The sequence below is a fragment of the Pleurodeles waltl genome, chromosome 7 (assembly GCF_031143425.1).
Source record: "Pleurodeles waltl isolate 20211129_DDA chromosome 7, aPleWal1.hap1.20221129, whole genome shotgun sequence".
Classification (NCBI taxonomy): Eukaryota; Metazoa; Chordata; class Amphibia; order Caudata; family Salamandridae; genus Pleurodeles; species Pleurodeles waltl.
The window spans coordinates 1,075,413,047-1,075,440,338 of record NC_090446.1 but is presented as its reverse complement, the minus strand read 5'-3'; the positions used below and the strand labels follow the sequence as shown (position 1 = coordinate 1,075,440,338).

Genomic DNA, 27,292 nt, shown 5'->3' with positions numbered 1-27,292 from the left:
CTCACCCCATCCTCCCGTGGATGAAGCTCACTGGGCACAATGCCCCCTCCAGAACTAGTGGAAAAAGCCATCCACTCACCCCATCCTCCCCAGGATGAAGCTCACTGGGCACAATGCCCCCTCCAGAACCAATGGTTGAAGTCATCCACTTGAGAGACTGTGACTTCTACACTCTCCAGGACCAAGCAGTGGGCAAGTCACCCACTTGAAAGACAGTGTCCTTGTACTCCCAAGGACCAAGCAGTGGGCAAGTCACCCAGTTGAAAGACTGTGGCCTTGCACTCTTCAGGACCAAGCACAGGGCATGTTGCCCCCTCCAGAGCCAGTCAGTGGGCAAGTCACCCACTTGTGAGACTGTGGCCTTGCACTTCCCAGGACAGAGTGATCGGCATGTTGCCCCCCCCCAGGAACAGTAGCAATGTACCATCTTCCGGCTGAGGTGCCTCCCCATTCCCTGTCTCCCTGAGGTTTCGACCTGATGCCTCTGCAGTGTTCTCTCCGTGTTGTTGCAGGAGTAAGGTGGGGCCTTGGACTATGTGATGTGGCCCTGTGGCCCACGGACATAGAAGACTGGCCAGTGTCCCTACATTGGTAAATATGTGTATACTTTTTTTATTTTGATGCTCGTATTTATACTATTTTATCTTATTATACTCACTTTAATCAATTCCTTTTGTCCTTGCATTATTCCCGAGGGGTACAGGGTGTAAATGTAATGTTACTGCATCTGGTTATGTGTATGGTGTTGGGGGATGGGGTGTTGCATGTGTGTGTCACTCTCTTTTTCCTCCTCTGTGTGCTAGGTGGCAGTACTCACCATGATTGTCTTCGCCGCCGTTGTTGTTCGTAATGGAGCAGAAGGTAAAAGAGCATGGGGAAGACATGCAACTCGGGCTCCATGGTGGCGTGGTTGTTCCCTGAGTCTCCACAGGTGAGTCGTTTCCCTTCTGTGCAGGTTTCCACCAGGCTTTTGATGTCGTTGGTACAGCTCCGGAAAATGTGGCGGATTGGTGTCTCATAATACATTGGGCAGAACATTGCCTTCCGCCTGGCTGTAGGCAGTTACCGCTGTGGTGCCTGTTGATTTCGCCCTGGCGGTCACTGTGTTAAAGTGGCTGTCTGAGCGGTTTCCGCTGTGGTCATATTTTCATATTTATTGCTACCGGCTTGTTGGCAGTATTACCACCACTTTATCACTGACTGCCAGGGTCGTAATGAGGGCCTATGTTCCATTTATTCCTCCACAGGCAGTTAGCCAGCAGAGATTCCTCCCCTACACATGTCCTTAGATTATCCTCACCCAAGAGTAGATAGATTTGATACAGCAACCTTGGTGAGCAACTTAAAAGTACTGATTTCTATACCTTTATTTAACACTCAAAAGATCAATAAGATCTTTTCAACCCTTCAGCTTACTATCCAAAAACTGATAAAGACAGGTACCTTCGATCTTACACATCCCAGTTGCTAATGACAGTGTTATCCAAGCACCGTATTTCCTAGGAAAGGAAACACCCCCTGTCAAACTTTCCCCCCTCAATGTCACAAACTGAGACAAGCAGGATTCCTTAGTTTCGAAGAACAGGGGAAAATAAATGCAGGTCAAACTTCCCAAGGTATTCACTATTTCCACTCTAGTCATTAGACACAACTGATCCAATCTCCCTTTCAGGCCTAAAAATAAGAACCTAGGGCACACAAAACAGACTGATTATGATGATGAACGGGGATGTGATAGTACAAATAATGAGGAGTCTCAGAAAGCGCACTCCTGTTCAAATCTCCTGTGATGGCTATATTATTCGTTATGGAATGGTATCACTGGTCAACAATGGTGTTTCAAGATCAAACAAGCAGAGATTATCTCTAGCATGGACATCACTCATCCCTGCAAATCCAGACTTCTAAGAGTAATTGCACCCAGGCTGCCCTTTCAATGAGAGCACATGACCATATAGGGGTTGTGTAGTGTATTTACTGCCCTCGAGATGTACTGAGGGTCAGGAGGTGCCAGGACTACTCTCGCAGGGAGCTGAGAGGTCTGATGGTAATGCGGTGATGTGGTTCAGCAGTCAAGAAAAGGAACGTGTGGAACAAAAACAAGCATCTGCAGAATCACAACATGAGTAAATCAAAGACTACCAGCTATTGTGAAGTGCCCAAACATCTATTAGACAGTAAATGCAAAAAAACATTTTCTTGTTCCCCCTATTGGTCCATTTCTACAAGTTTGCAGTGCCAGACAAAATACATTTATAAAAATGTGCCAGAACACCTAATGGGAGCATCCGAGGAAGTACTGTGGCAAATGAACAGTCTCCTGGAATTCTCATCTCTGGTGTAACTCATGGAAAACAATAAATGGATCAACTCAAGTCAAAGGGAACCCACTTGTGTATTATGTCAATTGAGGATTCTCCTTATTTTGTCCCTGCCTGGGACCAGTGGTGTTGCCACCTTGTATTGTAATCTTGATCTATGACCTCCCTTGAACTACGTGAGATTGAATGACAAATCATACTTTTCATCAATAGATAACTAGTGAAGTGTCTGTCTTCCACTATAAGGACTTTATCCATAGTGTCCTGGCAACAGATAAAATCAAACCTCTACATGTTGTAATTTATCTATTGAATATGTTGACATGTTTCACTGGATTTGAATTTCTTGCAGATTCATCAGGGCAATAGATATCTTAAAGACTGTGCATACTCAAAGCATTTAGAAATACTATTTAACAATGCCTACTCAACACCAGTTAAGCTTTGATATAAAGACAGCCTTCTAGTACCCTCTCAGTAAAGACCTGAGCCAGTGTTCTGACAGACCTTTTTGCAGAGTGAGTACAAGAAGTTAATATTAGAGGCAAACATTACCAGAACATTTTACTAGTATACAAAATATCATTGATTTCCATCTAGAAGTATACCAATTTTTAGGAGGGAGGGTAGTCAAGAAATTCAGGAGAAGGGACACCAAACACTGTTTGTGTATCTGAAACCCTGCAGGGGAGCTATGAGTGTGCCTGCTTCTAGAGCCTGGATGTGTGGGGTGACTGCAGAATTGCAAACCCAGAGTGGGATAAATTGAGTGAGGGGAAATAAGTAGTCATCATTGGCATGTGGGGCACGAGGCTGCTTCCTTTCCATCGCCCACCTTGATACTGGCAAATGCACCAATATAGCAAGGACATCAACCCTTGAATCTCAGCACTTTAATGGTGGGGCAAATGCTATATACCAAATTGATTTTCAATTACTATAGCAGTTGGTAGCCAGTAGCTGCAGATAGGGAAGTGAAGGGCCATCTGTGTTAAGTGAGGCAAGCCAATCTCAATGGATTCCCTGCTTGGACAGTCTGCACTCCTCTGTCCCCATGTATTTGACAGGGGTCCAATACATGGGGACAGTATTTGACAGGAGTCCAAGAGATCGCCTTCATGCAATGAGGTGGCCTTTCTTCTAACTTTTGTTAATGGCCTGTGGTACTTTTTTTCATTTGCAAATATCACTTCTGTGGTGGCTGAGAACACTATAGTTTTGCTGCCTCTGTATGGACAACTATTCTCTGCAAAGCTCACTACCTGGCAAATGCCTTGGATTTGAAGCTCCCAATTCAGGTGGGGGCTACATCCATGAAGCAAGCAGAATATCTGATTTTGGTGGGAAGAATGAGCCATGGAGAACAATAATAAAGGAATCAATGTATATGATATGCCTAATAAGTAAAGTTATTTTATGGCTGCCAAGAGTGAACCAATGCCACTCACCAAGAAATGCTTGCTGAATGGCCTCTTAGACATATGGGATAAATTCAGCAAGTCAATCCAGGATCAACAACAAGCAGCTGACAAAAGTTGCAGTTATGATATAGGCCAGTGGTTCCCAACCTTTTGACTTCTATGCACCCCCACTTTATCATTACTGGAACCCGGGGACACTCAATGAACCATTATTGGAATCCGGGGACCCCTTCACTGAATCATTACTAAAAGCTGGGGATCTAATCTGTTAATAATATTTATTTTTCTAAGCAGTTGTAGACCCCCTGAAGTGGCTTTGCAGACCCCCAGGAGCCCCTGGACCACAGGTTGGAAACCAATTACATAGGCTATACGTGTGTTTAGTGACTGTCTAAGTGGCAAAGAGGATATTATAGCAATGATGAGTACAACTATGGATGAAACACAAACCTCCATCATAACTATGACTAATTAGTTGAAAGTATTTAGGGGAAAGTGACAGCTTAGAATATAGGTACAAATATAACACTGTTCGGATCAAGAATGTGGCACATTTAATGAAGGAGAGGCCATAGCAGCCTCCTTTTTATCCATGGAAACAACAAATATGTCTTAATCATAGAAACCACGCTATCAAGTGGTATAAGATAATTTTACCCCTCCAGCACTGTAAACATACCTCTGCTTCTCTTAAATGGGCCTGAGTTCAGAAACAACACAAAAGGATTCAACAGATTCCAAATCACACATTCTCCAAAAGAATAACTTAAACTAACTGAATGAGACTTTGGGTAAGGTTGTCTTCATTACATTATACCTGAAGATGATTTTGAAACCCCCAAAATAGTGTATCCACCTCACTTCCTGGGATGGATATACCTATCCATCACTAGATATTAAGCAAATCAATCCAGTGCACAAAGCACAGAACAGCACAACCACCAATATCAAATCCAGCACTAACGAAGCCCTCACCTGCTTCTCCAGTCTCATAGTAATGTGTTTATCACAGGGATGACCTCTTCCTGCACAGCACAGCACAGCATTAAATTAAGGATGCGGCTCAACTGAATTTTCAATGAATGATTCAGGATTGAAAGTGCTCTATCTACAAATTAACATGAGTAGATGTCTAGATAGAATGTTCAATAAAATGTCTACCCTAAGACTACTTCAAATGAAGGTACTCCAAGAGATATGGTCTGAAGCTCCTAATAGTCTTGAGCTCAATTCAATCCGTTCTCTTCAAATGCAACAAGCAGAGCTTTCAGTCACCTTCTCTGTGGTATCACATGTATTAATCTACCAGCTTGCCTTTTACGTGCTAAATTTGTAACATAAGCAGGCATCATTGCCTGGCTTGTGTATAAATGCGTTTGTCAATTTATATTTTCCGGAAATACTTTAATATATATTCATGGTTTAGTCCTCTAATACTAATTGTTCCAGTCTAAGCAGTTTATTCACAGTCATGCCACCCATGGAATGTGTGTCTCATTTTGCTGAAGGTGGGCTAGCAGGAGGAAGGTGTGAGTGGAATGCTAGGCATGGATATTAACATTAGGGTAGAGGCTGTTTGGAGTTCGAGGAAAGTACTGCAGGTCAGTGTAGTAGGAGTCAGCTGTGTCTTTGAAGCTGATATTTCAACATGTGCATGCACAAGCAATGGTGTTCAGTGGCACTGAAGTCCCCTTGCAGTGGTCTGTGTTATGGGCAAATGGGTGACAACATGATTCATAACTCAATAACTGGTCATTTGATGTGATATAAACTATTGGCCTCAAGCTTTTGTTGAGAAAAACCTGACTTTGCTGTAAAGAGAATATGGGAACTGCTACAAAGTATTTTGGCTCTATTTGGTATTCTATGGGAAGGTGGTCACTTATGCGAAGGTGATCTAAGGTTGAAGTGCATGTTGTCAGTCCCAGATACGGCCTAGAACCATGCTATAGTTTATAGGAGTTAGAGAAGGCCTTAAATAGTGTGAATTCAGCCTGATGTTAGTTTACTCTTACAATCTAGGGAGTTTTGATACCACATCAACTTATTCTGTGATTTTCTTCATGGTATTTGATTCCTATTGCAATTCTTCTGTGATACTCTTCGCTTTAGAGAGTGTGCAGCAATTTCACAGGTACAAAGGCAAGTTGTCCCTTAGTAGGATACACTACAGACAAAGAACACATTCTATATAGATGTGAGACCTGGGTTCTGGTAACAATAGCACTGAAGGCACATCTTGAGGGGTAGTCACCTTCCTTGAAAGATCACTAGAGTGAAGTCCAATGGGACCAAAAATACATACTGCTCTCAAGGCTCTTTGGTCGAAAAGCAGAATATAGGAAATGTCACACGGGGAGAACCAATGTGTTTCTGGTTGCCTGCCCATGCAAGCTTTGTGGAGAAGGTAGCTGGAAATAGGGGGCATGATATCCACATCACCACGGTCCTATCAACAATTGAAGACCTATGTACCTGTATGCCGCCACAAAAACGTGCTTGGTATATGTGGAGAGAAATCCAGATTCCAGGTCCTGAACCACATAATTTGTAAAGGTGGTGCAGTTCATAAGTATAAGGAGCCCAAAGGAGTTCCTTATACAGTAAACATTGTAATTCATGCCCATGTGGCAGATATTGTTATAAACCTTTTTGCATTTTTTCAGTCGGTTATTTTTTTTTTTCTGAGAAACAATACTTTGTTTATAGCTAACCCTGTCCCTGAGGCCCTGAGCAAAGTGGCTGATGCTTTATCTCTTTTTAAGATGCATGAATGTTTGTGATTCCATTCCAGGGAAGTGGAGAAGGCCAGCTCCTTTGCCACACAATTGTAAAATAAGCTCTTTCTTTCTTAGGGCCTGAGGATCCCTACACCGAGCCTGCTCTCAAGGCTCTTTGGTCAAAAAGCAGAATATAAGAAATGTCACACGGGGAGAACCAATGTGTTTCTGGTTGCCTGCCCATGCAAGCTTTGTGGAGAAGGTAGCTAGAAATAGGGGGCATGATATCCACATCACCACGGTCCTATCAACAATTGAAGACCTATGTACCTGTATGCCGCCACAAAAACGCGCTTGGTATATGTGGAGAGAAATCCAGATTCCAGGTCCTGAACCACATAATTTGTTAAGGTGGTGCAGTTCATAAGTATAAGGAGCCCAAAGGAGATTTGCAGTAGGTGTGGTAGGGCACATGTGTACCATTTAAAACTATTTCTTTTGAAAACCATCCCAACTTTCTTCTTCACTGTAATTCTTGGTGTTGGCTTACCAGTTATGAGGGGGCACTGAAGTGTCACTGAGCAAAAATTCACTCAAAATTATTTTCCGTATAATGGCGAGGGGGAATAAAAGTAGCTGTGATTGCCCTTATTGTGGGGGAGTAGCACTCAATTGATCCCTTCTTATTTTCAACAATTTGATTTAGGGATATTCAAAGGTTAAGAGCCGGCAGATATAAGCCATGGGAATTAGGCTCCACTTTTGGTGCTTGGAGGCCCTCAACTATGACAGTGACACTTACAGGCCATGGGATGTAGTGTAGGAGTCTGTGGGATGGTGAATTGTGTCTTAGATGGTTGAATCATATATGGCTGCCTAGGGTTGTTCTTCTGAACACAAATGGTATGATGCAGCTGCTGTCTTCAATGTTGCCAGTGTGTTTCATTTAGTATCTTTAGTAATATGCAATGCTCTGGGAAATGTGAAGGCACTCCATACTACTAACCCACTGGTTTGAGTTTGCTGTTTTCTGTAACTTATTATTAAATATATTTAGTAATAACGTAGACCTATGTATATGCATATATCAGTAGTAAGTTTATTCTTTATATCAGTGAGTATGAAGTAATTGAACCCTACTTGTGTTCAGTGAGGTATGCCTTTTTAGACCAGATTGTAGCCAAACTTAAATCCTTGGGGGCCCTCATGGGGAAAGGTGATGTTGAGTCAGTCTTTTGCTCACTTCCAGTTCACTCTGAGGATTTAAATTGTATGAGGTTTCAATTTGAGGGTAATTTATTTTATGACAGATGCATACTCCTTGATGCTCTGTGTCCTGCTCCTACTTTGAACAATTCAGCTCGGGTGGGTGTTTGGCCAAGTGTCAGGAACAAACACAGCTATTAACTACCTGGATGACTTCTTGTTGTGTTTATTCTAGCCCTATGGCATGTCAGCGATGGAGTCCATTACGTTACAGCATGCCAAATGCAAAATGGAACTGAGATTTCCTAAAAGTAGTGTGCTGATATGTCTGAGAAACAATACTTTGTTTATAGCTAACCCTGTCCCTGAGGCCCTGAGCAAAGTGGCTGATGCTTTATCTCTTTTTAAGATGCATGAATATTTGAGATTCCATTCCAGGGAAGTGGAGAAGGCCAGCTCCTTTGCCACACAATTGTAAAATAAGCTCTTTCCTTCTTAGGTCCTGAGGATCCCTACATCTAGCCTGCTCTCAAGGCTCTTTGGTCGAAAAGCAGAATATAGGAAATGTCACACGGGGAGAACCAATGTGTTTCTGGTTGCCTGCCCATGCAAGCTTTGTGGATAAGGTAGCTGGAAATAGGGGGCATGATATGCACATCACCACGGTCCTATCAACAATTGAAGACCTATATTTACACTATATCCCATACTCAGGAGTCAGAGAGAACACAGCTGACGTTTGTCAAGAAAACAGGCTCCTGCTTGAGGGAGCCTGAACAGTAATGTCATATTTAGGCATAGTTTCAGAAAAGTCTGAGAAAAGGAATTTTCTGGCCTGTCTCCTGAGGACTGTTGCATGAAAATGCTTTCCAGGATTACTTCTCATATGCTGAATTCTCTGCATAGGGAGACTGTTTTTCATGGAGGAGCTAAGTTGGATTCCTTGAACACAAGCATGAGGAAGATAGATTGGTAGCTTTTGCATGACGGAATATTTATGAGTCTTATTTAATGTGGCCTTTCCACTTACCAGGGTTTAAGAACTCATGGCCAGACCCAAAACGAATATCTATGGTGGGGGGCTCATGAGACATGTTTCCTGGTTGGGGAAAGACATGGTGGATTCTCTTCCTTCTGCTAAAACAAAACAGCTGTACCCAAAATACCCACAGGTAAATAGCATTACAGAATAAATGGATGTTGACATATATTTAAGGAAATCTCACCCTGTTTTGTAACTCCACACACTGTCTATCTGCCCAGCTGTTAGCCTGGGCTTGATAAAAAACAGTATGAAAAGTGACTCAAAAGAAGACCAATTTTCTGTATTTTTCCATTTAAAAAAATAAAGGCAGGAAACATGTTGTTTTCTGTCTGAGTCTATCTGTAACATTGAGCAAAAATGGAAAACTGGCAGGTTTACTTTTTATCTCTCTTGCACATACAGACAAGCACACATCTGCCAGTCTTTCTGTCAATGGCCTGCCACTCTGCAATGTCCTCCTCCTGCCCTCTTTTTTCTTTCCCTAGTCAACTTCCCCTATTTTCTCTTTTTCACTCTCTCCTGTCTTTCTCCTATGCCGATTCGTGCTAACAGAAAGCAAGGTCATTGAGTCAATTTTTAACCTCGGCCATTTCCACAAGGAAAATAAACAATTATATTTCAAGACTGTTTCTTTCTACCGCGAGCTGTGAGATTCTTTTCCATGCCTTCCTAAGCTACAATGTTAGCAAAGGAGCTTCTCATAGTAGAACAGCCAGGACACCAATGATGGTGATGTTGTCAAGTTTCATATGGAAACATTTTGTTTCACTGTAGCCTTGTGTTACACGCCTGGACATATTTATTCACATTAGTAGTCAAAATAACTGCTGACTACTAAAAGTAAAAAAGATTCAGGAGTTTAATTTTTGTTTGTCTGACACCTCATCGCAAAGACAGTGTCAGGAGTAGCAGGGACAAGTCAGGGTTCACAGTTGCGATCCCCTGGGGTAATTTTTATCTTCGAGCCTGGAAGTCTACAGGATGTTCTTATCCGCTCCATTTTTAGGTTGAGCTTAAGAATTCGATGCAGTGTCCTTCAAAAATCCTTGCTTGTTAGTGGGCAGTTCTGCCTTTTTCACTTTGGGAGCAGCACCAACTACTGTTTAATTATGCTATGTCCTGTTTATCTCTTCTGTAGGGGACTTTTTTTTTTTTTTTAGTATTTGCCTGTTCGTCTTACACTGTGAGTGTGTGTTCTGTCCCTCCTCCCAACCAGCTCCCTCTGTAAACATAAAGCCAACACCAGAGGAGGGCTTTTCCGGGGGCAGCTCGCCCTCCCTCTCTTTCCCTTGTTTTATTTAACTAGTAGAAGTTCCCTTCTGGATGTATTTTGTATAATGCCCAAAAAAGTAGAAACCTTTTTATGCCTAGTACTCTGAAACGTCCTGCAGTATGCATGTATTAACATTAGATTTTTTAGTCTACGTGGTTTTATTTTTTAATTGTTGACTTCTGCTGGTTACCACTGCATGCTGTTCTAGGTGTGCTGTTGTCCCAATGGTAAATCGTGTATTTTTTAACATTAAGGCTGAAGTGCGCACATAAAAAGCCGGGCTGTAAATTGTTACGTTTTTAGATTTCACAGGACTCAGAGTCCCTCACTCAGCTCAGCTCAGGTTACCCGGGAGTGTTTTTCAGATGCGTATTTCCACGGTTGCCGTGCCCAAGGAAGGACGCTCAGGTAGAGCTGTGTGGGGAGCAGCTTCCAAGCACCTGTTCACTATTATGTGTTTTCTTGGACACTTGCTAGGGAGGCGGTGCGGAGTTGCTCCCCACCATCCTGTGTGAGGGTACCCTCCCACTCCTCTCCTCCCCCCATCATCCCGAAGAGCAGGAACAAGAAAATGAAGCCCGTGCAGTGCTGGGCTCAGGGGCGCCAGTCTCCGGAGAGCAGAGGAGCAGACTCCCGAGAGGAAAATTCATAATTTTGGAATCCTAACCTGATGTTCTTCCTGTGCTATAGGTGCAGTGTGAATTCACAACAGAGCTGTGTGTGCCGGAAACAGACTCTGTCATAGGCCAGGTGTAAGGAATTGCCTTCCTTGGCATAGTTACCCCCTGACTTTTTAACTTTTGTTGATGCCAGTTATGATTGAAAGTGTGCTGGGACCCTGCTAACCAGGCCCCAGCACCAGTGTTCTTTCCCTTAACTGTACCTATGTTCTCACAATTGGCACAGCCCTGGCACACAGATAAATCCCATGTAAATGGTACCCCTGGTACCAAGGGCCCTGTTGCCAGGGAAGGTCTCTAAGGGCTGCAACATGTCTTATGCCACCCTGGGGACCCCTCACTCAGCACGTGCACACTGCCTAACAGCGTGTGTGTGCTGGTGGGGAGAAAATGACTAAGTCGATATGGAACTCCCCTCAGAGTGCCATGCCCATCACTGCCTGGGGCATAGGTAAGTCACCCCTCTAGCAGGCCTTACAGCCCTAAGGCAGGGTGCACTCTACCACAGGTGAGGGCATAAGTGCAGGAGCACTATGTTCCTACAGTGTCTAAGCAAAACCTTAGACATTGTAAGTGCAGGGTTGACATAAAGAGTAAATGGTCTGGGAGTTTGTTAAACACAAACTCCACAGTTCCATAATGGCTACACTGAAATCTGGGAAGTTTGGCATCAAACTTCCCAGCACAATAAATGCACACTGATGCCAGTGTGGGATTTATTGTAAAATACACCCAGAGGGCATCTTAGAGATGCCCCCTAAATACCAGTCCAACTCCTAGTGCTAGGCTGACCAGTTTCTGCCAGCCTGCCACAACCAGACGAGTTTCTGGCCACATGGGGAGAATGCCATTGTCACTCTGTGGCCAGGAACAAAGCCTGCACTGGGTGGAGGTGCTTCTCACCTCCCCCTGCAGGAACTGTAACACCTGGCGGTGAGCCACAAAGGCTCATGCCTTTTGTTACAGCATCCCAGGGCATCCCAGCTAGTGGAGATGCCCGCCCCTGGCCACTGCCCCCACTTTTGACGGCAAGGCAGGAGAGGATAATGAGAAAAACAAGGAGGAGTCACCCACCAGTCAGGACAGCCCTTAAGGTGTCCAGAGCTGAGGTGACCCCTGCCTTTAGAAATCCTCCATCTTGAGATTGGAGGATTCCCCCAATAGAATTAGGGATGCGCCCCCCTCCCCTCAGGGAGGAGGCACCACGAGGGTGTAGCCACCGTCCAGGACAGTAGCCATTGGTGACCCTGAACCCAGGAAATCAGATTCCTGCAACCTACACAAAGAAGAAGGATTGCTGACCTGAAAGCCCCATAGAGATGACGGAGACACCAACTGACTTGGCCCCAACCCTACTGGCCTGTCTCCAGACTCAAAGAACCTGCACAGCGACGCATCGGACAGGGACCAGTGACCTCTGAGGACTCAGAGGACTGCCCTGAACCCGAAGTACCAAGAAACACCTGAGAACAGCAGCACTGTTCACAACCTGCAACATTTCTGCAACTTTAAAGCAACTTAGAAATAACTCTCCCTTCCTGCCGGAAGCGTGAGACTTCTCACTCTGCCCCCGACGCCCCCGGCTCGAGCTCCAGAGAACAAACACTGCAGAGAGGACTCCCAGAAGACTGCAACCATGTGAGTAACCTGAGTTGACCCCCCTGGACCCCCACAGTGACGCCTGCAGAGAGGATCCAGAGGCTCCCCCTGACCGCGACTGCCTGGTAAAAAGGAACCCAATGTCTGGACCAAGCACAGCATCTGCAGCCCCCAGGACTGAGAGGAACCAACTTCCAGTGCAGGAGTGACCAGCAGGTGGCCCTCTTCCTAGCCCAGGTGGTAGCTGGCCCGAGAAGCCCCCCTGTGCCCTGCCTGCATCGCCTAAGTGACTTCCGGGTCCCTCCATTGCTTCCTATAGCAAACCTGATGCCTACCTTACACACTGCACACGGCCACCCCTGTGGCGCTGAGGGTGTATTTTGTGTGCCTCTTTGTGTCCCCCCAGTGCTCTACAAAACACCCCTGGTCTGCTCCCCAAGGATGCAGGTACTTACCTGCTAGCAGACTGGAACCGGAGCACCCCTGTTCTCCATAGGCGCCTATGTGTTTTGGGCCCTCCTTTGACCTTTGCACCTGACCGGCCCTGTGTTGCTGGTGCAGTGACTTTGGGGTTGCCTTGAACCCCCAACGGAGGGCGGCCTATGCCCAGGAGACTGACTGTGTAAGTGCTTTTCTTACCTGAGAAACTTAACCAAACTTACCTCCCCCAGGAACTGTTGATTTTTACACTGTGTCCACTTTTAAAATCGATTATTGCCATTTTAACATAAACTGTGTACTACTGTTTTAATAACAAAGTTCTCTACTTACCTGTATAAAGTACCTTGCATTTTATGTACTTACCTCAAAACTTGCATCTTGTGGTTCTAAAATAAATTAAGAAAAGTTATTTTTCTAAATAAAACTATTGGCCTGGAGTTAAGTCTTTGAGTGTGTGTTCCTCATTTATTGCCTCTGTGTATACAAAAAATGGTTAACACTACCCTCTGATAAGCCTACTGCTCGACCACCCTACCATGAAATAGAGCATTAGAATTATCTAAATTTCCCACTATCAACCTCTAAGGGGAACCCTTGGACTCTGTGCACAATTTCTCTCACTTTGAGATACTATATACAGAGCCAACTTCCTACACCAGGTGACTGCCACTGCGCTCATGTGTACGGTGACTGGGCACCCATGGGTGTCAATTCACCAAAATGCCAGGGGTACCAGGTTACTTTTCATTATTAGTTTATGTGGCAAGAAAAGTCTGGTTAAGAGTTTACAACGCTAAGAGCTCTAATGTGAGACCTGTTGCATTGCAAACGTTTGTTAATACAGAATGGGTGACAGCAAAATTTCTAACTTATTTCCCTTGCAAGAGATTCAGAGATTCCTCCAAAAATGATCGCTGAACTTCTTTGTCATTCAAATTGTCAATTTCTAACGATAGTAGCCAATGTAAAGTGTCTTCTTTTGATGACGTCACTTTATGGCACACATATTACTTGTTAGGAGAGGCCAATTCGAGCCATACTTGAGCCTGGGATGCTAATTTGGGCAGACCAAAGAATAACTTGTAAATTCTAGATGTTAAGGTATCAAGAATATTGGTATCTCTGTCAAATAACATTTCTCTGCATAGGTAACTGTGGGGAGCAAATTGGCCTCTATACGTTTTTACAGTCTGTTCCAGGGTTGAGTCCCAAAGAGACTTAACAAGGTTAGAAAGGCTAGAGATAAGGCATGTGAGATGAGCAGGGTCTGCATTTAACAAGGGTGATTCCTAGGTCTGGGCAAAATTTAAATGAGGCAAGTGTAACTTGCATAATTTTGGAAATTTCTCTTTATGCTTGTTACACAAAATTCCTGAAATTATGCTATTATGCCATTTCATATAATTACACGCCGTGTGTTGGAAAAATGTATTGGGAAAAGTGGCATTTTTACCTCTAACTCATAAGAACATGGGGCTGTTCATAATGCTTTTGTTAAATGCATCTTTGCACCAACAATTGATGAAAGTATCCTAGGAGTATGCTAATATGTAGCATGAAATGACAGATTTGCATTTCACACAATGAGTATTTGACGTACATAAAAAAGAAAATTACATACTTCCTCAACTGTGAATTATGTGAATTTTGCACATCTCTAGTACTTACCGGTGGTGGACAGAGAAGGCTGGCCTTTGCATGCACTGGATTTTCATTGGGCATGAAGGGTCTACACCACCTGGCAGAAAAGACAGCAACTGGAGGGCTACAGTTACCTGTGCTCATCATAATGCACATTGATGATAATGACTTCGCAGGATTGGCAGGACAGATATGTTTGAGCTACTCATGATTAAGAGTACATGGATGGCAAACAGTATTCCTGGTGCTGTTATTGCATGGTCTCACTTCATACCTTGGCAAGCTTAGAAAATGGGTTCCTCTTCCAGAGGGCTCAGTGAGTCAGCTAGGCACTCAAGCAGCTGCTGAAGGAGATTATTCACCACATCAATGCTAAAGACAGCACTTCAAGACTGCCTAAAAGTGATCAATATTTTCACAAAGATTGTGTGCACCTGTCCCCCCATACTAACCATTTATTTGTGGATTCCCTGTTAGTCTTCACAGTACAGCAAGTTTCTTCAGCTTGAAGGAAGGCCGCCGGGCATACGAAGAAACAGATGATCAGTTACCCATTTGAACCTATGACAGGGTAGACTCATGGTTGGCCACAAGGCAGGTAGGCACCTTGGCATCAGACATTTAAAAGTCAGGTGAATTCTGAATTTGACTTACATTTTGCTCCCTGTAGGGGAAGTGTCATGGCAGTGAACCGGGGTATGAAGGTAGGTCCTACAGGTACTGTCCCCAGCCCTTAATGGGTAGTCCATGGCATAGCCAGGGGAAGTGGGGGAGATGATGCTTGTACCATTGGACCAAGTGATAGCCTTATTGCCAGGGGCCATTTCTCAAAGGATGCCATGGGGGATCCCTTTTAAGATTGGCTCTGGCATGGTATAACACAGATGCTCAACGTACAACTTGACCTGGGCTCCCTTTGTACTGGAGAACAGGAGAGTTTATCCTGTGGTAAATTCAACTGGGGTCTCCAAAGCAACAGTAGAGGCCTCAGGGAAATTGACTGATATTGAAGGGCCAGCTAGGTGGTCAACAATGGCTCTGGGGAATTTTGCTTGTTAGGTGATTTGATGTCTCATTTTCATCAACTCATTGGGGCATGTATATAACATTTTTGAATCTTAGAACAGAATTACTGTATTTCATAGACTCTCAAATCTAACAATGAGGAGTCTTGGTTGGAGTTCTTAATGGAAGAGAACGAATGTAAGTAGTAAGTGGTAAGTAGTCTTGTTCTTGGGTCTCCTTCACCCTGCCTTGGAGGGTTCCTCACCTTCGTGCATATTTTCATGCTTTACCTTTATAAGCTCAAAGTAATTGCTCTAGGCACAAGCCAACGCATATGTTGAAAAGTGTGAGCAAGTAATGTATTTTTTTTCTTTGAAGCAATGTGATACTGAAGGACATGGTGCCTGCTCCTCAGGGCCCTGGACTGTGAGCATCAGCACTTGCAGATTGCACTGGATGACGGAAGTAGAGCTTGCGCTCAGGCCCCTCACAATGGTTCACCCCTCCATCACCGCAATGCTCTGCTTAAAAAGGCAAAGGTCAGGGGCTAATGACCATTTAACCCAACTGGCCATTGCAGTGGAGGCAGGTGGATATGATGCACAACGTGTGACTCTGCATCTCCTGTCGCCCCGTTTGCATCTTGTGCTGCCAGGTGACAGGAACCACTTGGAATGGTCAGCACTTTATGAGAGCCGGGGGACCCTGCACAGGGCTGCTCCTGTTCCTAATGCCATGCCCCACCACCAAGGACGTGGCGCTCTTTTTAATGTAAATAGCAGTAAGCAGTGGTTTAAATGGGCAGGTACTCACCAGTAACAAAGACCAGCACTTCTGAATTTCCAGCCCTTGAGTAGTGGAAATTATCCTTGGCTGAGGAGAGTACCAGTACTCGTGAGACAGCAAGGCAGGTTCAGGGTCTGCTCAATAGCTGCTGACAGTCTGTGAGAGGAGCGTTTTAGTGCATCACTCTGACAATTGAGTGCCAATCTAACTTTGCACTGCATTGATTATTTGCATCAATTAAGGGTTAACAGGAATTTGGAAGGTGCCAACATCACACTGTGATTGATGGCACAGGGTCCAATCAGGCACTATGAAGTCAATCACACTGTATGTGTGTGATGTGGGACCTGCTAACTGCCCATATTGGGACTCGTGGGAAATCTAGATGAAGACAATGTGGTGATATAAGCAGAGTGCACAAGCACCACTCAGTAGCCAGGTTGAAGGTGGTTATAGTGACAGTGAGGAAGCAGGGGAGAATGTTTTGAATGCTGTGTACATGAGTGTTTTTATGCCACTGTGTTAGTGCATTAATGCCTGAGTATTTATTATCTGTAGTGCCCACAGGAGCTGGTAAGTGGATGCCAGCTTCACAAGCCCCGTCTTGGCACTGCTTGGCCAATCCATTGAAGCGCTTGTACCAGGTTTAGCTTGTAGCAAGTATAGCCCCCTGTTAGAAATGGGGTTTTTGGTTGGCAGTCAGGTTACCCTCTGTCCAAGCAAAAGCCCTCACTCTAGTCAGGGTAAGTCACACACTATCCAAGATTATCCTGTGCCCACCCTCTGGTAGCTTGGCACGAGCAGTCAGGCTTAACTTAGAAGGCAATGTGTAAAGTATTTGTGCAATAAATCATACAATACCACCATATAGCACCACAAAAATACACCACACAGTGTTTAGAAAAATATAGAATATTTATCAGGATAATTGTAGGTCAAAAAGAATAAAGTTGCAATGGAAAATTGTAGAAATATCACCGGGAAGTGATATACAGTGTCTTAAGTCTTTAGAATGCAATACAGTGTCTTTCAAGCACAAAGTACCTGGTTTCTGGTGGAAAATCTCCTCAGAGGGCCACAGGAAAAGAGATGCGTGGAAAAAGGGTGTGTGCGTCGATTTCTCCTCAGCACACAAAGACTTGCGTCGTTCTTTTCCACGCGGGGAAGTCGGGCGTCGTTTTCCGGCGCGCAGACAGTCTCTTTTCGTGGATCGCGGGGATTACCAGATGTCCCGGGTCTGTGCGTGGATTCTCCTACTTGTTTTCCGGCTGCGCGTCGCTCTGCGGGATTGCGAATCGAAGTTTCGATTTCACGGCAGGCGTCGCGTCGATTTCTCCTTGGAAGTCGGGCGGCGTTGTCCTTGCGAGGCCGTGCGTCGAAATTTTGGTCTCACGGCAGGCGTCGCGTCGATTTCTCCTCGGAAGTCGGGCGGCGTTGTCCTTGCGAGGCCGTGCGTCAAAGTTTCGCGTTCACGGTAGGCGTCGCGTCGATTTCTCCTGGAAAGTCGGACGGCGTTGTCCTTGCGAGGTTGTGCGTCGAAGTCTCGATCGTCCCGAGAGCGTCGCGTTGATCAGCGTCGGTGTGCGGCGTTTTTCTCGCCGCGAAACAAGCTGTGCGTCTAAATTTTCGGCGCACGGAGCGTCCAAGTGAAAGGAAGAAGTCTTTTTGGTCCTGAGACTTCAAGGAACAGGAGGCAAGCTCTATCCAAGCCCTTGGAGAGCACTTTCACAGCCAGACAAGAGTTCAGCAAGACAGCAGGGCAACAGCAAGACAGCAGTCCTTTGTAGAAAGCAGACAGGTGAGTCCTTTGAGCAGCCAGGCAGTTCTTCTTGGCAGGATGTAGTTTCTGGTTCAGGTTTCTTCTCCAGCAAGTGTCTGATGAGGTAGGGCAGAGGCCCTGTTTTATACCCAAATGTGCCTTTGAAGTGGGGGAGACTTCAAAGAGTGGCTAAGAAGTGCACCAGGTCCCCTTTCAGTTTACTCCTGTCTGCCAGGGTCCCAGTAGGGGGTGTGGCAGTTCTTTGTGTGAGAACAGACCCTCCACCCTCCCAGCCCAGGAAGACCCATTCAAAATGCAGATGTATGCAAGTGAGGCTGAGTACCCTGTGTTTGGGGTGTGTCTGAGTGAATGCACAAGGAGCTGTCAACCAAGCCCAGCCAGACGTGGATTGTAAGGCACAGAAGGATTTAAGTGCAAAGAAATGCTCACTTTCTAAAAGTGGCATTTCTAGAATAGTAATATTAAATCCGACTTCACCAGTCAGTAGGACTTTGTATTACCATTCTGGCCATACTAAATATGACCTCCCTGCTCCTTTCAGATCAGCAGCTGCCACTTCAACAGTGTATGGGGGCAGCCCTAATGTTAGCCTATGAAGGGAGCAGGCCTCTCAGTAGTGTGAAAACGAATTTAGGAGTTTTACACTACCAGGACATATAACTACACAGGTACATGTCCTGCCTTTTACCTACACAGCACCCTGCCCTAAGGGTTACCTAGGGCACACCTTAAGGGTGACTTATATGTAGAAAAAGGGGAGTTTTAGGCTTGGCAAGTACTTTTAAATGCCAAGTCGAGGTGGCAGTGAAACTGCACACACAGGCCTTGCAATGGCAGGCCTGAGACAAGGAAAAAGGGGCTACTTAAGTGGGTGGCACAACCAGTGCTGCAGGCCCACTAGTAGCATTTAATTTACCAGCCCTATGCACATAAAGTGCACCTTACTAGGGACTTATAAGTAAATTAATAGTCCAATCAGGTAGGATTCTAGGTTACCATGTTTTAAGGGAGAGAGCATATGCACTTTAGCACTGGTTAGCAGTGGTAAAGTGCGCAGAGTCTATAAACCAGCAAAAACAGTGTCCAAAAAAATGGAGGGAGGCAGGCAAAAAGTTAGGGGTGACTACCCTAAGGCTGTCAGGTCTAACACCCCCCAGATCTCCCCAGTGCCAATATGCCTTTTTCTGTGGGGTGGCCACACTGTTTCAACAGATCTGTACTATGGTTTGAAGAGGCCATTCTGCCTTGGGTTAACTGGGTAGCTCTGGGAGAAAGGATCTGACTTTAGAGCAGGAACGAGCTTTGAAACAATAATGTCTCAGATAGGAGCAGCTGGGTAATGTCTACTAGGTGCTAATGAGACAGAGAGTTTAATGACGTTAACCATTCCACAAAAGGTTAAGGAAAATAACTTGTTCAACCCATATATATTCAAGTGTCATCTTGCAGAGTACCCACTTCTATTGTGTAGCAAAAGAAGTGCTGAAAATGGAAAACTATTTACTCCAGGATCCCATAAATTGGGGGTCAAGGTGTGACAACTGAGAGTGGGTGGAGTTAGGAAAAGCAGAGCCTTACAGTCAACATATATTTAATTTTTGAACATTGCCATAAGGAAATTGAAAATACGGACAATGTGACAGCAGATCTGTTCTGACTTACTTAATCGTTCACAAAGGGGCTGAATTTTAAAATATCTTGCAAGGTTAAGACACCTGCAGAAATCTTTGTGCACCCAGCACTTTTCAGGTGATAATATCAAGAACAGCATCGCTGGTGGTTCATGCAATTGCTGAAGAGATCTGAGTTTTGTCTCCTCATAGTTTTGACTTATGAAGTAGAGGGCTATGTGCCTGCTGCAAAGCACAACGTGTAACATGCATAATACGGATTTGTATTTGATATTGATTTCTCAGGGTGTAACTTCTTGTATTGCAGTTCATAATTTACAATTCTTCTAATATAGCACTGAAAGCTATGGCCTGGCATCAAGGAGTTGCCTGCAAACTAAGAGGCACAGGGGTAGATTCTTATTGCTGTGTTTTACAACCAGGTGTTATTCAAAGGTTGCTATAAAGGGTTCTTTAGGGTAGTTACAAAGTCTTGTTTGTTGAGACAACCCCAACTGATGCCAATTTTCATATGAGTGATCAGCAGGCATCTGTTTAAAAGTGCCGATTTTTTTGTTTAATGTATACTAATAGGCTAAAACCAGGGTTTTTACTGCAATCTACTATTTCCATAAAAATACATCTATTGTGAAACGTTTTCAAGGATGAGGTGCTGGTGTTTTTGTAAGAATACATTTTCATTTCAAATTAATGCCAAAAGAGCACCAAGCCCTTCTTGGTGGTGCAAGCGATTGACTGAGAAGAGCCCTCTGGGCTATAGAAAGGCCAAGTGGTGGATTAACCTGCCTATAGATGGCATTGTTGATATGGTGGTTTGACGTTTTTGGGTACCCTCGTTCTATTACACCGTACATTAGAATAGCATTCATTTGTAGAACATGCATTTAAAATACACTTGGCACGTTATTAAAAAGCATTTGATCCTGCTGTTTAATTTTCAAGGTTCCTTTCACAAAGTTCCCACATTATTGATTACTTTTAATAATATAAAAAATATAAAAATACAAAATGTTTCTCATGTGCCAAATGCAGAGGTAATCTATACACAAAAATTGAAGATAATATACTCTTCGGTACATGTAAGAACAAAAGCAATACTCTGAAGATACAAGAAATGTCTCTGTGTGATTATGCACCCTTTCGCACCAAGATAATCTCAACCACATTAAGTGTGAACACCATAGCCTACGCTTTGGCCCCACTTTATGAGTACCTGTACTTATTTTTTCCCATTTAAAGCACTATGTTGTAAGTATAAGTAAAAGTAGTAGTAATAGCCTTGTTCTTGGGTACCCCTGCCCACCCTCCCTTGGATGGTCCCTCACCTTGTACATATGATCATGCTTTACCATTTTAAGCTCCAATTAATGGCTCTATGCACAAGCAAATGTCTATGTTGCAAAGTGTGAATACGTAATGTCACTTTCTTTCTATGTACCAATGTCATCCTGAGACTCTGCCATAGCCAGCAATTTACTCTTATATGCTAATGCTGAAGACTGTGATAAAGTATAGTTGTGGTGTGATGTATCTTCACAAAACTAGGTTTGTGCCAACATGATGTTTCTATCAATACAGCGCCTCTGTAAAACTAGTTAAGTAAAACTTTAGCTTCTATTAACCCAAAGTGACTGTACTGTGTCTCATCAGAACGCTGCACTTTAATGGGCTTGTTGTATTGCCATGCTGCTGTACAGTGTGATTTCCAAGTTGGGGGTTGCAGTAGGTTCACACCACTAATATGTGTAGTCAATGGAAACTGTGTATGTTAACACATAATGTATTGAATATAATGATTAGTATGGTTCTGACCTGTCACAGTTTACCAAAGTCCAAGCTCAGCCTCAGACCCCAGAGCATTACCAGAAAAAAAAGAGATCTGAAATGAGCAGTTTTCAGAGTGCTCAATAATGGGGTTGGCCTGTTTCTTGATGCTCCTCATTTTCAAGAGATAATGGAACCAGCAGCATAGGTAGCTAACATGGTTTAATGCATGACAACATATGTAGTCAAATGTTGAAGCCATGAATCAAACCTAGTCCTGTGGCCAACAAGTTAACTACTAGCTGCACTTGCTATAGTTTGTTCTTTAGCAGTGGCGGCTCCTTCGTTATGATGGAGGAGCGTTACATCCTCCCCACCAGCAGAAGCAGCTGCAAACCTTTTACTATAAAATGGTAATAAACTATGTAGTAAGAGGGGCGGGCATTGGAGATGACAGCCATAGAAAGGAGGGCACAGAGCACGGCCAAACATACATACGCACTGTGCTCTCGCCAGCCCGGGATTGTGTTTGCCGGGCTGGTGAGAGCAGGCACAGGCTTCCAGTCTGCCTGGGAGCTTCCAACCAATCTTAATGCTTCTCTGAGTGGCGTCAGGATGGGCCGCAAAGCAGGCTGGCAGCCTATGCTTGCCTGCTGAGGAGACGGAGGAGCAGCACAGAGATAATAATATATATATTTTTTTACGTTTATTAATATCGTCCCCCCCCTTGCGCCAACACACCCCCTGTAATCCCAGCGAGCTACAACTACTCTTAAAGAAGAATATGTTTGAGGAGCCTATGGACTGAGAGTACCACTTTGCTGGAGTGATGTGAAAGAGGATTTTCTTGGCAGCCAAATACAGCACTGGAGGACGGCCTCCGTTTTCAAAGAAATATAGGCAGGTGGGGCTTGTAGAGCCTTGAAAGGTATTGACTGAGAGTTTATGATCATGCCAAAGGAGAGCCAGATATTTGAGGGGGTTTATGAAATTGACAACCTAGGCTCGTGCTGGGGTGGTGGAGAACATACTGGAGAGTCAAACGATGGCACAGGTGGATTAGAGAGGCGCATAGGAGTACCATGTGGACCCAAGGTGCGGTGCAGGGGCCTGGGGGTGTCGAACAGAATAAATACACAGCAGAGAGATGGAGCCTGTGGCTCAGCACCTTAGTGGGTGAAGTGGCAAACAGCACAAAGACAGAGCAGGCAATAACTGTTCATCCATCTCTTATTTAATAAGTGACTCATCTGTACTGTCACCTGAACCAAGAAAGCACTCCTATCAGAAGAAAAATAAAATTAATCTTTAGAATCGAGCGCTAAATAATAATTTGTTACTTACATACTGCTTTATCATCTACAAGTGAAAGTTGCTCCGAGGTTTAGCGGAGGAGGGGAATTATTGATCAGAGCAATTAACGTGAATAAAATTCTTATCTAATAATTTTCGATATACATGATGCCTCACTTTCATACATATTGCACATGGCCATTATGATTTGAAGTGTTGAACCGTCAACTGAGAATGGTGGGCTGGGGTGTTTTTCCAGTTGAGCACATACCTCATATATATTTTACTAGTTCCGCAAAGTAGAGCACATTCAGGCTCCATTTGTACACGGTATGTTTTTATTCATTATTCGACTGGGGCAGCCGAAATTAGTTTTAAGTAGCTTGTTGTGAGCGCCAGGCTGTAGACGGCAGTTTTCTTGCCACTTGGCTTACATCGCGGGATACTTGTAAAAATACCGCGACATACACGCGAAGTATAGTAGGAGCATGCGATTTGTCACTGCTTTGGAAAAACATTTCTTTAGAATATCTTCTTTTTTCGATGCCCCTAAAGGCTTTCCCAAAACTATTCCCCGATGTCACAGATGAAAAAAGATCACATTTTCGTGTTTGAACAAGTGACAGGCTGCAAAGCTTAATTTGCATAGGAATGCGAATGTAAACCCTAGCGAATCAATCAGAGTAAAACCTGTTTGATCATTTGGCAACTCTCGCTGTCAGCGGTGTTTACCTGAATCAAGGATGCTTCCGTGTTTATGTGATAAGAGACTGAAAGCTCCTGCTTGCACTGGAGGTTGTACAAGATTGGCCTTGTGTTCTTATGCACGGCTCAGTTGTTTTCTTTCCATTTTAAGTAGCTGCTTTCATTGACGGCTGCTGTTTGGGAGAGCAGAGTCTAGTAGTTCTGCTAACGACACCTCAGGGTGTGGAATCACTTGGGGGGGGGGGGGGGGGGGGGTCATCATTGATTGTTTAAACGAAGCACGTGACAAGGGCGGGGGGGAAAGGTGAGAAATCCGGGAGGGACAGGCGCCCCTGATGTTTGAAGTAGTTGGATCTGTCAATGTAAAAGAGGCAGGCGAAAGAGTGGCCTTCGTGAACTTTGATTAAGGCCAATCCACGTTTGTGCTTAAACGCTTTCATTTGCAAGTGATAAGCGCGGTGGTAAACAGAATATAAATTATCGGTAAGAGCCAGGGGGTCTTTTAAAACTACATCTTAAACAGCGAGTAAACCAGGTTCCCGCCGTGATGCAATCATCTCGACAGGTCCCACTTAGTTAAGTTGAAGGTTTTTTAGATAAAGCGTATTTTTTTTTCTTCACTGGCAAAAAATCACGTGGCAGGTTCCTAGCCGCCGATAAGGTTTCTATGCGGGAGCCAAAACCAAACAGTGTCTAACAATGTGCGTCAGGTGTTTCCCAATGACTTTGAGATAAACTCGATGCCTGGTTTACACTTGCTTGCTGAGCAGATAAAAAAAAAGTGTAACCAAGAATAGAGCAGCCTGAAAGCCAAATCCCGGCTGGGCCTCCTCTATTGCTCATAGCAATTGGACCCTTCAGTAAAAGAGGTGTGTTATCGGCCAAGTGTTATCTCGTTTCCAGCTGAACTGAACTCCAATATAAACTCCGTTTGATCGTATATTTACCGATTTCTCCTTACCGGCAGACTGCACGTGCTTCAGGAATGAAGCATCCGGCTACTTTATTTTTTATGTAAATATTGTACAGGGTTTCTTGCTCTGGGCTTCACTTGTTTCATATCAAATATGTGCATTCTGAACTTGGAGCACCACACAATCTAGCAGTAATTCGAAGACAAAGATGATCCCTTATATTGCGAGGTCCACCTAGGAGACTATTTCTTAAGTCAATAGCTCTCCACATGCAAATATACTGTTTTTAGCAAGGAGATTTAAAATAGGAGTGTCCTCACTTATCATAATTTCCTTTAACCTGGTTTTGCTGTCTAACCAAAAGCATGGTGCATTGTGGGACTTGTAATATCATTTACACAATTACAATGGTGGCTTGGGGAGCATCCGACCTTGAGGTGTGCAGACTGTTTGGGGGCTGGTCTAGTTGGAGTACTGCAAGGGTATTTGTTGGGCAAGGAAATAAAAGTGGCTGAGTTTATAGCGTCAAGTCTGGTTCATGCTCTTCCAGCTTGGGAGAGCAGACAGCTATGGCGGGGGTGTCCCAGCCACAGGAGAGGGGCTGTGTACACGCTTGGCAGTGTGACCACAACTATGTGACCCCAGAGGGGCTTAGGGCCAGATGTAGCAAAAAAAAAATGTGCGAGTTGCAAATTGCGAGTCCATGCGACTCGCAATTTGCAACTCGTAAATTGGTATGCAGTACGGTGTCTCAGACACCGTCTGCGACTCGCTATGGGGTCGCAATGACCCACCTCATTAATATTCATGAGGTAGGTCGCTAATTGCAGCCCCATAGCGAGTCTAGGCACTCGCAAACATGGAGGCCTGCTGTCGTCAGCAGACCTCCATGTTCGTGACTGCTTTAAATAAAGCAGTTTTTTTTTTTTTAAGTGTAGCCCGTTTTCCTTAAAGGAAAACGAGCTGCACTTAAAAAAAAAATCCGAAACCTTTAGTTTCGGTTTTTTTTCAGGGCAGGTAGTGGTCCCTTGGACCACTACCTACCCTGAAAAAATATTTGTGGGTCCATTCACAAAGTGGAAGGGGTCCCATAGGGACCCCTTCCAATTTGCGAGTGGGTTACCATCCACTTGAAGTGGATGGTAACTGTGACACCATTTGCGACCGCATATGCGGTCGCAAATGGTATTGCATACCACTCAGAATCGCAAATAGGAAGGGAACACCCCTTCCTATTTGCGATTCTGAAATGCATATTGCGAGTCAGTACAGACTCGCAATATGCATTTCTGCATTGGGAAACACGAATAGCGAGTCGCAAACGGCAATTTTTGCCGTTTGCGACTCGCTATTTGTTTCCTGCATCTGGCCCCAAGTCCTTCTGGGGATATAGGAAGTTTTCTGGCGGGGTCGGCATTGCCCTGGCCCTGCCCTTAAAAGGGACAGTGCACTGGAAGCGGGTCTCTGCTTCAGCTTTCAAACGACCTGCACTTCACATCGACTGCCCTGCCAGCTCCTCCACATACCAGCTGCCGTCCTCCACTGCACCTGCCCTCTGGGAGCTGCACCACAGGGATACTTGCTTCTCCAGCCCACCATCCCCAGAGCAAAGCAATAAAGAGGGTTTAGATCTCAAGGAAGGGTTTTGTCATTGATTTATCTTGTACTCGATGTCTAATGTTAATTTTCATTTCAATTAAAGGTCTTTGTAATGCCATTTTGTCGTATTTTATCATGCCAGTGAGGTCATGATTGGCGGGGACTCTTTGGGTCCCCTACGGCATCCTTGTATAGGAAAACAATTGGTAGAGCAGCAGTGTCAGAGGAACATCAAAGGGGTGCTGGCAGCAATGTGTAAGAAAGTTGCATAGTGCGGGAGGCTGGGGACGGTCGCTGACATGCGGTCCTTACCTGTCATGTCCCACACAGGTGCAGTGGGGTGCAACATAGCACTGGCCCTGTGGGGGAGAGAAAAGTTGGTGCAGGGGGTGCCCAGGCTAGGTATCCTAGTGGCGTACGCCCTCCTCTGCACAAGAGCTCCAAGGTAGTGGGAAGGTGGGGTTCTCCCATATGGAGACTCTAGCTCTCTGGCCGAGTGATGGAAAGGAAGGGTCATGAAGCCGGTCATGATCTCACTCAGGTACTGTTTTTTCTCTTTGATTTCACAGGAACCAGTGCTTTAAATGGGCCGGTACTCTCCGGTACTGAGTACCGGCCCTTTTTTATTTTGAGAGGAAGAGTACCGGCACATCTCAAGAAAAACGTAATACTTTTAATTGGAGAGTACCGGCACTTCTCAGAAACAAGCAGGTACTCTATTACAGAGTACCTGCACTTCTATTTTTCCATTTAAAGCACTGACAGGAACGATGTAGTTATGGTTAGGGGACTTCAATGTTTTAGAGGCTCTGTTAAGCTAAGGCTCGGCTTGTAACAATCATGTAAATAGGAAATGTTGGTACTGTGTAAATATTTAATGTGGTGTTCATTATGCATTGTGATATGCATTAATGTTTTGTATGTTATAAATAAAATACGGCATAAGATCTTTCAATTTCAACTTAAAACATTGGTCTCGGGTGAAGTCATTTTCTGTACGTTGGTTGGGTAAGGAGGTAGAAAGTTAATTTAGACAACAGGTAACTCTACCCCTCCCTGGCCATAATAGGGCTGACAATATACTATTGCCTTTTTGAGAAGGTGACACAGTGGACGAGTGACAGTCAGGGTGGTTTTGAAAAAGTCAGTTTATGCGTATAGAGGTAGGGCATGAGAGTGGCGTAATGCAAGAGAAGAAAGGTTTATTGGACATCTTTATGGATAATAGAAAGTCAGGTAGGGAGGACCTCCTTGTCCTGGGAGGTGTGCAGGTGGAGAAGAAGCCAGACTATATGCGTTCCTCGTGCCAATCGGCCCAGGGAGTCGGACTGGCTCACAGGGCAATCAGGAAGTGCTCAAGGGGGTGGTCTAACAGATCAGTGTGTGGGCCTTTTTTTTAGGTTTGTGAGCCTGTTTTATGGTCTGGTGGGCCAGTTTTTAATGTTGTTTTCTCCAACATAACACAGAT

At 44.5% G+C, this 27,292-nt stretch overlaps 1 long non-coding RNA gene across 1 annotated transcript in view; it reads right to left on the bottom strand.

The window, feature by feature from the left end:
* Positions 1-23,466, bottom strand: part of LOC138247358 (uncharacterized) — a 154,604-nt gene extending 131,138 nt beyond the window's left edge. Inside the window, exon 1 of the long non-coding RNA XR_011194466.1 lies at positions 23,339-23,466. This is a non-coding gene — a long non-coding RNA (uncharacterized lncRNA). The remainder of the gene's footprint in view (positions 1-23,338) is intronic.
* Between the last annotated feature and the right edge of the window lie 3,826 nt (positions 23,467-27,292).